General features: G+C 42.5%; 1 protein-coding gene across 1 annotated transcript in view; it reads left to right on the top strand.

Annotated features, from left to right (window-relative positions):
- The window catches only part of LOC124595367 (Down syndrome cell adhesion molecule-like protein Dscam2), a 266,443-nt gene that overhangs the window by 149,010 nt on the left and 103,516 nt on the right, over positions 1–13,917 (top strand). The gene's annotated exons all lie outside the window — the stretch shown is intronic.

Below are 13,917 nucleotides of genomic sequence, written 5' to 3'. Positions count from 1 at the left end.
TGATCAGTATGTGAATCATGCAACTACTTCCACCATTTCACCTTGCCAAGAAAAATTCTGGTCCTGCATAAAATCAGTAAGTGGATTGAAAGCTTCTTTTCAGTCGCTTGTTGATCAATCTCATGTGGCAACAGATGACAGCAAAACAAAAGCTGAAGTCTTAATTTTCATGTTTAAAGAAATCATTCATGCAGGAGGATCATGCAAACATAACATCATTTGACCTTCACACACCCGAGAGCATCATATGAAAGAGTTGAAAACAAATGTGTCACCAGGTCTGAATGGAATTCCAGTTTGGTTTTACATTGTGTACTCTATGGCACTGGTCCCTTACTCAGCTTGTATTTATCATGAGAACAGTAGAAAGTCCATTTTATTTCCAATATGACAGACACAGAGAACTTATGGGCAAGGTTTGTATTGATAGATGTTCAGGTGACTCATCATATAAGAAGGGTAAAAGAACAGACCCACAAAATAACAGAATATATCCTTAACGATGGTCATCAGGAGAATTCTTGAACGAATTCTGAATTCAAATATAATATATTTCCTTGAGACAGCATGGATTTAGAAACTGTAGCTTATGTGAAACTCAGTTTGTGGATTTCTTGCATGATATCCTGCAAGTCATGGATGAAGGACAACAAGCAGATTCCATATTCCTAGATTTCTGGAAAGTGTTTGATACAGTGCCCCACTACAGACTGTTAACGAAGGTCCAACCACACAGGCTAGGTCCCCAGATATGTGAGTGTGCTTGATGGCAAGTGTTCATGAGAGCAAGGGTATTGTCAGGGGTGGATCAGGTCACTGTGATAGGACCACATCTATCCTCTACACACATAAATGATCTGACAGACAAGGTGAGTAGCAATCTGAAGATTTTTGCTGTAGATGTCATAGTGTCTGATTATGTATCACTGTGTGACTGTAAGAGGGAGCAAGATGACTTAGACAAAATTTATAGTTAGTAAGATAAATTGCAGCTTGCTGTAAACGCAAAAAAAAAATTAAGTTAATGCAGATGACAAGGAAAAACAAACCCATAAAGTTCTAATACAACTTTATTATTGTGCTGCTTGACATAGTCATCTTGCTTAAATATGTAAGCATGTGAGGGCAGTAGAAGGTAAAGCAATGGTTGACATCTGTTTTTTGGGAGAATTCTATGGATGGATGGCTCATGTATAAAGGAGACCACATAGACAACAATAGTGTGACTCATTTTTGAGTACTGCTTGAGCGTTTCTTTGTAATTTTATATAGCCTCACTTTGCACAAAATTTTCCTCCTTTTTCAATACTTAATGAACCCCATGAAGTATGGATGACATAATTAGTAAAAGCTGCTCTATGTATTGAACACTTCCATGAGGGTGGACAATAAATCTGCTCCACTAATGGAATGACTATTACACAATGACTATAGAAACCAGAAGTATGTTGACTCTGTATTATCATTACAGACTTTATCAGTTTTGAAACTTCACAAAATAAAGCATAATAACTCTTTAAGTATAACTCAAGTAGGTAATTAAATGTACTGACATACCACACAAAATTTAGTCACAATATAAAATATTTATCACTTCTACTAGAAACATAATAATTAAGAAAATACAAATGTAGAATTAACTTCAGAAGCTACAGGTTGCTTTTCATTAATTATCTGTGATGTTTGAAAATAGTCTAACCACTGTGTGACCATATTATATCAACACACTCAAACATTCATACAATTACAGTTGTCTAAATAAATCAGTAATTATACATAATGCATTTGAATTCTGCAGTAACTGTAAGTTAATACTGTATGAACCAGCAAAAGTAAAATACAACATAACTAATTTCTGACTTCAAACGAACAGACAACGGATAGCAATGACAGTAAGGGTTAGCGATATGAGACAAGGAAAGTTGCTACTCACCATATAGCAGAGATGCTGAGTCGTGATAGGCACAATAAAAAGATTCACACAATCATAGCTTTCGGCCATTAAGGCCTTTGTCAGCAGTAGACACACGTGCACACACGCGCACACACACACTCATGCAAGCGCAACTTGCAAACATGTCTGCAGTCTCAGAGAGCTGAAACTACACTGCGAGCAGCACCACCAGTGCATGATGGGAGTGGTGACTGGGTGGGGGTGAGGAGGGGGTTGGGGCAGGGAGAAAAGGGATAATATGGTGGGAGTGACAGACAGTGAAGTGTTGCAGTTTAGACGGAGGGTAGGAGAGAAGGTGCGGAGGGGGGAGGGGGTAAGTAGCGGAAAGGAGAGATATAAAAATAATAATAAAAAGAAATTAAAAGACTGGGTGTGGAGGTGAAATGACGGCTGTGTAGTGCTGGAATGGGAACAGGGAGGGGGGCTGGATTGGTGACAACGGTGACTAATGAAGATTGAGGCCAGGAGGGTTATGGGAACATAGGATGTATTGCAGGGAAAGTTTCCACCTGCGCAATTCAGAAAAGCTCATGTTGGAGGGAAGGATCCATATGGCACAGGCCGTGAAGCAGTCATTGAGATGAGGGGTATCATGTTGGCTGTGTGTTCAACTACAGGGTGGTCCACTTCTTTTTTGGCCACAGTTTGTCGATGGCTATTCATGCAGACAGACAGCTTGGTTGTCATGCCTACATAGAATGCAGCACAGTGGTGGCAGCTTAGCTTGTAAATCACATTACTGTCTTCACAGGTGGCACTGCCTTTCATGGGATAGGTGATGTTAGTGACCGAACTGGAGTAGGTGGAGGTAGGAGGATGTATGGGACAGGTCTTGCATCTAAGTCTATTATGGGGTTATGAGCCATTAGGTAAGGGATTGGGAACAGGGGTTGTGTAAGGATGGACAAATATATTGTGTAGGTTTTGTGGACGGCAGAATACCACAGTAGGAGGGGTGGGAAGGATAGTGGGTAGGACATTTCTCATTTCAGGGCACAATGAGAGGTAATCGAAACACTGTCGGAGAATGTAATTCAGTTGCTCCAGTCCCAGATGGTACTGAGTTATGAGGGGAATGCTCCTCTGTGGCAGGACTGTGAGATTTTGGAAGGTGGTAGGAGACTGGAGAGATAAGGCACGGGAGATTTGTTTTTGCACAAGGATGGGAGGATAATTGCGGTCACTGAAGGCTTCAGTGAGACCCTCGGCATATTTAGAGAGGGACTGCTCATCTTTGCAGATGTGATGACCATGGGTGGCTAGGCTGTATGGAAGGGACTTCTTGGTATGAAACGGGTGGCAGCTATAAAAGTGGAGGCATTTCTGGTGGTTAGTAGGTTTGATATGGACGGAGGTACTGATGTAGCCATCTCTGAGGTGGAAGTCAACATCTAGGAAGGTGGCTTGTTGGGTTGAGTAGGACCAGGTGAAGCAAATGGGCGAGAAGTTGTTGAGGTTCTGGAGGAATGTGAATAAGGTGTCCTCACCTTCAATCCAGATAGAAAAGATGTCATCAATGAATCTGACCAAGGTGAGGGGTTTAGGATTCTGGGTTTTTAGGAAGGATTCCTCTAGATGGCCCATGAATAGGTTAGCATTGGATGGTGCCATGCAGGCGCCCATAGCCTTACCGTGGATTTGTTTGTAGGTAACGCTTTCAAAGGAGAAGTAATTGTGGGTGAGGATACAGTTGGTCATGGAGACTAGCAAGGAGGTTGTTGGTTTGGAATCCATAGGGCATCTGGAAAAGTAGTGTTTAATAGCACTAAGGCCATGGGCATTAGGAATCTTAGTGTACAGGGAGGTGGCATCAATAGTGACGAGCAGGGCACCATGTGGTAAAGGGAAAGGAACTGTGGAGAGTCGGTTGAGAAAATGTTAGTATCTTTTATATAGGAGGATAGGTTCTGGGTAAAAGGTTGAAGCTGTTGGTCTATGAGAGCAGAGATTCTCTCAGTGGAGGCACCGTAACCAGCCACAATGAGGTCTCCTGGGTGGTTGGGTTTATGGACTTCAGGAAGCGTGTAGAAGGTGGGAGTGTGGGGAGTGGTAGGAGTAAGTAGAGAGATGGACACTGGGGAGAGGTTCTGGGATGGTCCTAAGGATTTGAGTAGTGACTGGAGATCCTGCTGGATTCCTGAAATGGGATCACTGTGGCATGGTTTGTAGGCAGAAGTATCTGACAGCTGATAGAGCCCTTCTGCCACATAATCCTTGCAGTTCAAAACTACAGTGGTGGAACCATTGTCTGCAGGTAGGATTATAAGATCGAGATCTGTTTTTAGATGGTGTACTGCAGTTCTTTCTGCGGATGTAAGGCTAGTATGCATGTTGAGGGATTTGGGGAATTATGGTGAGGCAATGTTCGAGGATAAGAAATTCTGGAAAGTTAAGAGGGGGTGGTTTGCAGGCAGTGGGGGTGGATCACGGTTGGATGGAGGAGTGAATTGAGTTAGGCAAGGTTCAACATTGGCCTTTGGTTGAGTCTGATTGGTCTGGTTGGTGGCAAAAAAGGGTTTCCTCTGTAGGGACCAGGAGAAGGAGAGAAAGTCTTTAACTAGTCCTGCATTGTTGAATTTGGCAGTGGGGCAAAAGATGAGGCCTTTGGAAAGGACTGATATTTCTGTGGGACTAAGGCTTCTGGAGGAAACGTTCATGACTGTGTTGCAGGACTGTTTAGGTTTTGAGTTCGATGTGGTGGTGGGAGGTAGTTTTGGAGGGTGGGGTAAGTGTATTAGGTCTGCGAGACAGGGTTTGTCAGCTATGAGGGGGCTTGGGGGAGGGTTGGAGGTTGTTGTAGAAGTGGTGGACAGTGGTACTCTGAGGCGGGAGTAGGAAGCTCTCTGTCCGCCTGAACAGCCACCGACAAACTATGGCCAAAACACAAGGTGACCACCCTGTAGCTGAACATGCTGCCAAACACGATACCCCTCATCTCAATGACTGCTTCATGGCCTGTGCCATATGGGTGCTTCCCACCAACACCAGCTTTTCTGAATTGTGCAGGTGGGAACTTTCCCTGCAATGCATCCTGTGTTCCCATAACCCTCCTGGCCTCAACCTTCGTTAGTTAACGTCCTCACCCATCCAGCCTCCTCCCTCTTCCCATTCCAGCACTACACAGCCCTCATTTCACCATCACACCCAGTCTTTTAATTTCTTTTTATTATTATTTTTATTTCTCTCTTTTCTGCTACTTACCCCCTCCCCCCTCCGCACCTTATCTCTTACCCTCTGTCTAAACTGCAACACTTCACTGCCCGCCACTCCCTCCATACTATCCCTCCCCCTCCCCACCCCAGCCTCCTCCTTACCCTCACCCAGTTGCCACTCTCACATGTTCGCATTGTAGTTTCAGCTCTCTGAGACTGCAGACGTGTGTGCAAGTTGCACTTGCATGAGTGTGTGTGTGCGTGTGTGCGTTTGTGTATGTGTATCTACTGCTGACAAAGGCCTTAATGCCTGTAAGCTATGACTGTGTGAATCTTTTTATTGTGCCTATCATGACTCAGCATCTCCATTATATAGTGAGTAGCAACTTTCCTTCTCTCGTATTGTTACATTCCATCCTGAATTTTCCATTGTTTGATTTTTCCTGACGGCTTTTCTTCGATCATAACCCTGTGCTGTTTTCCTTTGTAACTACTTTATTTGGCATCCCTATACTCAATGGCCATCCTTCTTTCATTTCTTTCCTGTGTTTCTCTTGTTGCCTTACGAACTACACTGCATGCTCTACTTATGAGCCACACTGTACCAATGGACTCAGCCGCACGCAACAGACGGCCTCAAGACCATGCTGATTGTTGGTGCAGCATCTTATGTCCCACATTACTCCCACCGATACAATTAAGCCTATACCTTCAAACTGATCATGCTCCCAGTGTCAGTTCCCGTATTTTTGAGTGTTATCTCCCTCACTTTTCCGGTGCCACGTGATCTTACATCTCTAATTATGAACCCCTCCCCACCCCCCACACTTTCTCTGTTCTATCCCTGTTTGCACCCACTAAATCCACCTCATCCAATCACATCTGCCATCCCCCTTCTCTATGCTTATCCGCCCTCAAACCTGCTACCCACAGTAATATACATATATTTATTAATGATTAGTTATTCTCCACTTTGACCTTTGTGACTTTTCATTAATTTTAGTGAGTTTTTGCCTTCCTCTATCGTCTTCTTCCTCAGATTTCATCTCTTTTTTCCCCCTTTGCATCCATTTCGTACTCTTCACACATATTTGGGTGTATTTTTGTTTAATTTTTCGGACTTAATTCTATTTTCTTACGTATTTTTTCGCATTTTTGCACCACCATGGATCTTTGCTCCTTCCATTTGCATCAATACAGAAAAGTTTCCTTATCCTTAGCCAGAGCCCAGTCCCACATACTGTTCCTGCATTTTTGCTTGGCTCATAAAATCCCCCCTAATGGCCTTACCATCAAATTACCCATCTCTGGTTGGCACCCCTGCTTCCACAATGACCTCCACCTGTTCAGATTCCGCCAATCCTTAGCCCTCACCAACATATTTCTGCAATACCATACCAACCAAGCCCAATCCTCCTTGCAGTACCTTCTCTCCATTCGCAAAATTCTCCTGCTATGTAATCCCAAATTCCTGGAACCCATAACACACATTGAAACTCTTGCCCTGCAGGATCTTGAGCAACATGCACGCCACCTCAAAAAACTCTCCATCCTGCTCACTTCCTACTCCCACCTCAGACTACCACTGTCCACCACTTCTACAACAACCTCCCACGCCCCCTCATAGCTGACAAACCCTGTTTCGCAGACCTACTACACTTACCCCACCCTCCAAAACTCCCTGCCACCACCACACAGAACTCAAAACCTAAACAGACCTGCAACACAATTATGAACCTATCCTCCAGAAGCCTTAGTCCCACAGAAATTTCAGTCCTTCCCAAAGGCCTCATCTTTTGCCCCACTCCCAAATTCAACCATTCAGGACTAGTTAAATACCTTCTCTTCTTCTCCTGGTCCCTACAGTGGAAACACTTTTTCGTCACCAACCCAACCAATCAGACTCAACCAAAGACCAATATTGAACCTTGCCTAACTCAGTTCATTCCTCCATGCAACTGTGATCCACCCCCTCTGCCTCCAAATCACCTCCTGTTAACTTTCCAGAATTTCTTATCCTCAAACCTTGCCTCACCATCATTCCCCAAATCCCTCAACATACATACTAACCTTACATCTGCAGAAAGAACTGAAAAACAGATCCGAATCTTATAATTCTACCTGCAGGCAAAGAATCCACTACCTTAGTTTTGAACTGCAAGGATTATGTGGCAGAAGGGCTTCATCAGCTGTCAGATACTTCCACCTACAAACCATGCCACAGTGATCCCATTCCAGCAATCCAGCAGGATCTCCAATCATTACTCAAATCCTTAGGACCATCCCAGAACCTCTCCCCAGAGTCGATCTCTCTACTTACCCCTACCAATCCCCGCACTCCCACCTTCTACATTCTTCCAAAAGTCCATAAACCCAACCATCCAGGATGCCCCATTGTGGCCAATTACGGTGCCCCCACTGAGATAATCTCTGCTCTCCTATATAAAAGATGCCAACCATTCCCTCGACCGACTCTCCACAGTTCCTTTCCCTTTATTACACAGTGCCCTGCTCGTCACTATTGATGCCATCTCCCTGTACAATAACATTCCTAATACCCATGGCCTTAGTGCTATCGAACACTACCTGTCCAGAGGCCCTATGGATTCCATACCAACAACCTCCTTCCTTGTCTCCATGACCAACTATATCCTCACCCACAATTACTTCTCCTTTGAAGGCAATACCTACAAACAAATCTGTGGTACAGCTATGGGCATCCACATGGCACCATCCAATGCTAACCTGTTTATGGGCCATCTAGAGGAATCCTTCCATGGCTCATACTTCTGTAATAGACCTAGATGCAAGACCTGTCCGATACATCCTCCTACCACCATCTACTTCAGTCTGGTCACTAACATCACCTGTCCCAAGAAAGGCAGGGCTACCTGTGAAAACAGTCAGGTGATTTACAAGCTAAGTTGCAACCAACGTGCTGCATTCTATGTAGGCATGACAACCAACAAGCTGTCTGTCCACATGAACAGCCACCAACAAACTGTGGCCAAAAAAGAAGTGGACCACCCTGTAGCTGAACACGCTGCCAAACATGATACCCCTCATCTCAACGACTGCTTCACAGCCTGTGCCATGTGGATCCCTCCCACCAACACCAGCTTTTCTGAACTGTACAGGTGGGAACTTTCCCTGTAATACATGCTACATTTCCGTAACCCTCCTGGCCTCAACCTTCGTTAGTCACTGTCCTCACCAATCCAGCCCCCTTCCCTGTTCCCATTCCAGCACTACACAGCCATCATTTCACCATCACACCCAGTCTTTTAATTTCTTTTTATTATTATTTTTATATCTCTCCTTTCCGCTACTTACCCCCTCCCCCTCCGCACCTTCTCTCCTACCCTCCATCTAAACTGCAGCACTTCACTGTCCGCCACTCCCACCATGTTATCCCTCCCCATCCCAGCCTCCTCCTTACCCCCACCCAGTCGCCACTCCCATCATGTGCTGGTGGTGCTGCTCGCAGTATAGTTTCAGCTCTCTGAGAATGCAGACGTGTGTGCAAGTTGCACTTGCATGAGTGTGTGTGCATGTGTGTATGTATATCTACTGCTGACAAAGGCCTTAATGGCTGAAAGCTATGATTGTGTGAATCTTTTTATTGTGCCTATCGCGACTCAGCATCTCCGCTATATGGTGAGTAGCAACTTTCCTTCTCTCGTATTGTTACATTCCATCCTGGATTTTCCATTGTTTGACAGTAAGGGTTAGCTTTCATCTACATCTACATCTCCATGGATATTCTGCAAATCACATTTAAGTGCCTGGCAGAGGGTTGATCGAACTACCTTCACAATTCTCTATTATTTCAATCTCGTATAGCAGGCAGAAAGAAAGAATACCTATGTCTTTCTGTATGTGCTCTGTGTTCCCTTATTTTATCATGGTGAGCATTTCTCCCTATGTAGGTCAGTGTCAACAAAATATTTTCACATTCAGTGGATAAGGTTGATGACTGGAATTTCATGAGAAGAATCCTCCGCACCGAAAAAAGTGCTTGTTCTAATGATGTCCATCCCAAATACTGTATCATTTCAGTGACACTCTCTCCCCTTCTTTTCCATAATACAAAACATGCTGCCCTTCTCTGAACTTTTTCAATGTACTGCATCAATCCTATCTGGTAATGTTCCCACACCACACAGCAGTGTTCTAAAAGAGCACAGACAAGCATAATGTAAAAAGTCTCCTTAGTAGATCTGTTACATATTCTAAGTGTCCTATCAATAAAATGCAGTCTTTGTTTAGCCTTCCCCACAACTTTTATATGTGTACCTCCCAATTTAAGTAGTTTGTAATTGTAATTCATAGGTATTTAGTTGAATTTACAACCTTTAGATTTGACTGATTTATCATGTAACCTAAGTTTAGTGGATTATTTTTAGCACTCATGTGGATGACCACACACCTTTTGTTATTTAGGGTCAATTTTCGATTTTTACACCATACATATATCTTTTCAAAATTGTTTTGCAGTTTGTTTTGATCTTCTGATGACTTTCCTAGTCAATAAATGGAAGTGTCATCTGCAAACAACCTAAGACAGTTGCTCAGATTGTCTCCCAAACCATTTATATAGATAAGGAATAGCAAAAGACCTACATTATATCATCAAAAATATCTGGATGGCTGACTGAAAATGACTTACAAGTTTGTGGTGCCCTCTGTCGGTACTGCTGGAATTCAGTATGGTGTTGGTCCATCCTTAGCCTTAATGAGAGCTTCCACTCTCACAGGCTTACGTTCAATCAGGTCCTGGAAGGTTTCTTGGGGAATGGCAGCCAATTCTTCATGGAGGAGAGGTATCAGTGTCAGTCAGTGAGGCCTGGCTTGAAGTCGCTGTTCCAAAACATCCCAAAGGTGTTCTGTAGGGTTCAGATCAAGACTTTGCAGGTCAGTCCATTACAGGGACGTTATTGTCATGTAATCTCTCCATCATAGGCCATGCATTATGAACAGGTGCTTGATAGTGTTGAAAGATGCAATTGCCATCCTCAATTGCTCTTCAACAGTGGGAAGCAAGAAGGTGCTTAAAACATTGATCTAGGCCTGTGCTGTGATAGCGCCATGCAAAATAACGGTGAAAAACACGACCACACCATAACACCACCACCTCCGAATTTTACTGTTGGCACTACATACAGTGGGAGACGAAGTTCACCAAGAATTTGCGATACCCACATGCTGCCATAGGATCAACACATTGTGTACCATGATTCGTCATTTCACACAACGTTTTTCCACCATTCAGTCGTCCAATGTTTACCTCCTTACACCAAGGGAGACGTCATTTGGCATTTACCGGCATGATGTGTGGCTTATGAGCAGCCGCTCGACCATGAAGTCCAAGTTTTCTCACCTTCCACCTAACTATCATAGTATTTGCAGTGGATCCTGATGCAATTTGGAATTTCTGTGTGATGGTCTGGATATATGTCTGCTATTACACATTATGACCCTCTTAAATTGTCGACGGTCTCTGTCAGTCAACAGACGAGGTCAGCCTGTGCACTTTTGGGCTGGACGTGTCCCTTCACGTATCCACTTCACTATTACATTGGAAACAGTGGACCTAGGGGTGTTTAGGAGTGTGGAAATCTCATATACAGACGTAAGACCCAAGTGACACCTAATCACCTGACCACGTTCGAAGTCCATGAGTTCTGCGGAGTGCCCCATTCTGCTCTCTCATGATGTCTAATGATTACTGAGGTCGCTGATATGGAGTACCTGGCAGTAGGTGGCAGCACAGTGCACCTAATATGAAAAATGTATGTTTTTGGGAGTGTCCGGATACTTTTGATCACGTAGTGTATAACACTACCTTGGGGAACACCAGAAATCACTTCAGTTTTACTTGATGTCTTTCCGTCATTGAATAAAAAAGAAGCAGCACAGAAAATGAACACAGAAATAGTGCTACAACAGCCCAAGCCCCTGTACTCACTGAGCACATGACATACCAAATTCATGTGTCCCTCTGAGAGTTTACAGAAAATGAGTCCTAAAAGTTAAAACAAACACAAAACAGTCCAGTTCAAACCCCTCAAAATATGAAACATAGTATAGTTATCAGACCATCAATTCATCACAATACATCACAGTCCCTAGTGTAAAGTCTTACATAGCAAAACTAGTATGTCAATCAGCAAAAAGTGTCATTTTACACAAAATTGTTAAGTAATCATTGTATAACTTCAGTTCCAGTACAGCATAGTCTGAAGCATCAGATAATCATCAGGCATTTGTAGTGTGGCATACATCTTAGCATAAACTATAACATAGCAAACATTAAAAGTTCCCTTTAGGTAAGAATTTTGGGTTAAGAGGTCATAGTCAATATAGAAAACTATTTCCTGACATTTTGTACCCAACTGCTGGAGACATCTTCAAGAGGAAAAACAGGAACAGCATCAAGGGCTCAAGGGACCCCACATTTATAGAAATGCATGGATAACACCATCACTCATCAGGTGAAGCTGACTGCAGGATTATCTCTGGCTGGCGCCATAGTTCCTGATTAAAAGTAATTGCTCAGCATTCTGTTGGCGGAGTCTCAGCATCCATATTGTACTTAACACCTTCATATCTTCTGACATTACTGCTGCACAGGTGTGTGTGTGTGTGTGTGTGTGTGTGTGTGTGTGTGTGTGTGTGTGTGATAGAGAGAGATGGGTAGGGTCTGGGGTCCATCCAAAATGGGACTTTAGGCCATATGGTGTACACAAAGCTACACACATTGTTTCATAACTCCATTAGAATTACATCATCCAAATACAAAAAAGAGGTGTCATTAAAAACTTGGTGGATAGCACTGACAAAGTCTGTGAGCCATTTTGTTTTAGTTACTTGTAGCTGGCTTTCAAGAAAAATTGTTCCTCCAGTAAGAGTGTAGCTCGAGCACTCTGGACAAGAAGAAAGAAAGCCTGGACTAATGAGGAACAATTGCCACTAACTGGAAAAGTTTCCTCTTGTTTATTAACAATATTATGGGTTTCATCACAGATGTGTTGACCAATTAAGGCACTAAAGTGATATTCAGTCCCACCAAGAAGATAAAAAAATGCTTAAGAGTGGCAAAAAGTGTACAGCGTCAACTAGTAACATACATTCCATTTAGTTATGGGCAAGTATATGTTGGAACAACAAAAAGAAATGTTAATACCTTCTTAGCTGAACACAAATGGAGCTGTCACTTGGGACACATGGACAAATAGGCCATAGCAGAACGTGTTTTGCAAACCACAAAATAAAACTCTGTAAGATGAGTGTTTTGGCAAATACAGTGCATTATCATGTGGGCATAGAAATACTTTAAAGATTCACAAACACCAAAATAATTTTAATGTAACTTTGATATATTATGGATGTTGACATTGCACTAACAGAATGATGCCTGATTACTTTTAATCAAGAACGAGGGTGCCAACCAAATATGATCACATAACTAGCTTTCTAAGACTGATGGTAGTGCCCTTTACCCATCTCTACAAACGTGGGGCCCCTTAAGCCCTTGATTCAGTTGCACTTTTAGCTCCCAGGATGTATTCCACAGTCGGCAATGAAACATCAGGAAATAGTTTTGCATCCTGATCAAAGTTCATTAGGTGAATAAAACAAAGAAAAAGTCTTTCAGTTCTTCTTTGGAGATAAATCTGTGTGTGTGTCACTATTGTTTCTTTACCAAACATTGATCTATCTGTTAGTTTTGTGACTCTCTTAATCCTGTGGTGCCTTTTCCATTACAATCCCATAACAATATACTATCCTGCTTTTACAATTTACAGCTGGGCTTTCCAATAAATCAAGTGTCAAGACAAAACTATGTCACATTTGAACAGAAACAGGCACAGCTCTACTTCCACATACTTCATTTACTTTTTCCTTAATGTAACTGACATGACAAAATTGAAGTATTTCACTTCAGACAGACTGGTCAATAGTAGAAAAAGGGGGAAATTTTGCATTAATCAGTTAAGTAACTACACTGCAATTAATGAGAAACTGAGTTTGCCAACAAGATATTGCTACAAAAGTACCTAAAATCCACAACTGTTGATTTACTATGGAATGCATTAAGCATAAAAATTCTAAGCTTCTGAAAACATTGAAAAATATTCCATTAATCATGTAGATATACAATGAAATTAGTACATGTGACTAACTGAAGAAGGATATATCTGCAAATATTATGAAGAAGCACAAATGTAGTTTACAGTGGTCAATACACCACAATTATTGGGTGGTCTCATAAATGTTTGAAAACATACAATTTATCTTAACATACACAAGTTCTGATACAATCTGTCAGAGATAATGCAAAAAGAACATGATGTAGTGACTGCAGACACCATCTAGCATGTATTGTGTTAGTGTGCGAGTGTCAACCAGAGTGCAAGTGTCAATTTGTGCACCAAATAGTTCCATGTGCTATGCTAGGGGCACTGCGTTTTGTTCTCACAACATGCAGAGCTTTTATTCCTTGTTTTGTTACATTTTTTGTATGTTGATTATTCTATGTTTTTTGCCGTTAGTCTTATATGGGTTCATGTGTACAATGTACCTCATAACACAAGCAAACAACAAGTCACTAAGCACAACTGACCTGTTTTCACATTCCTAGTCTTGCAAGCCCTGTGTTTAGTGTTCATCCTTTTGAGCTCTGTATTTAGCCTTCTATGATCAAATAAATTTCCGTAGTTGTGTTGAAGGATTCTGGTGATGTGTTATTCCTGTAGCAGGCGTAGTAGAGTCTCAAGACCTGATTCTCATACACAGTGGCAAAACTGG

This window comes from Schistocerca americana, chromosome 2 (genome assembly GCF_021461395.2).
Source record: "Schistocerca americana isolate TAMUIC-IGC-003095 chromosome 2, iqSchAmer2.1, whole genome shotgun sequence".
Classification (NCBI taxonomy): Eukaryota; Metazoa; Arthropoda; class Insecta; order Orthoptera; family Acrididae; genus Schistocerca; species Schistocerca americana.
Note: the sequence above shows the minus strand (reverse complement) of the source record. Positions and strands in the feature narration are given on the sequence as shown.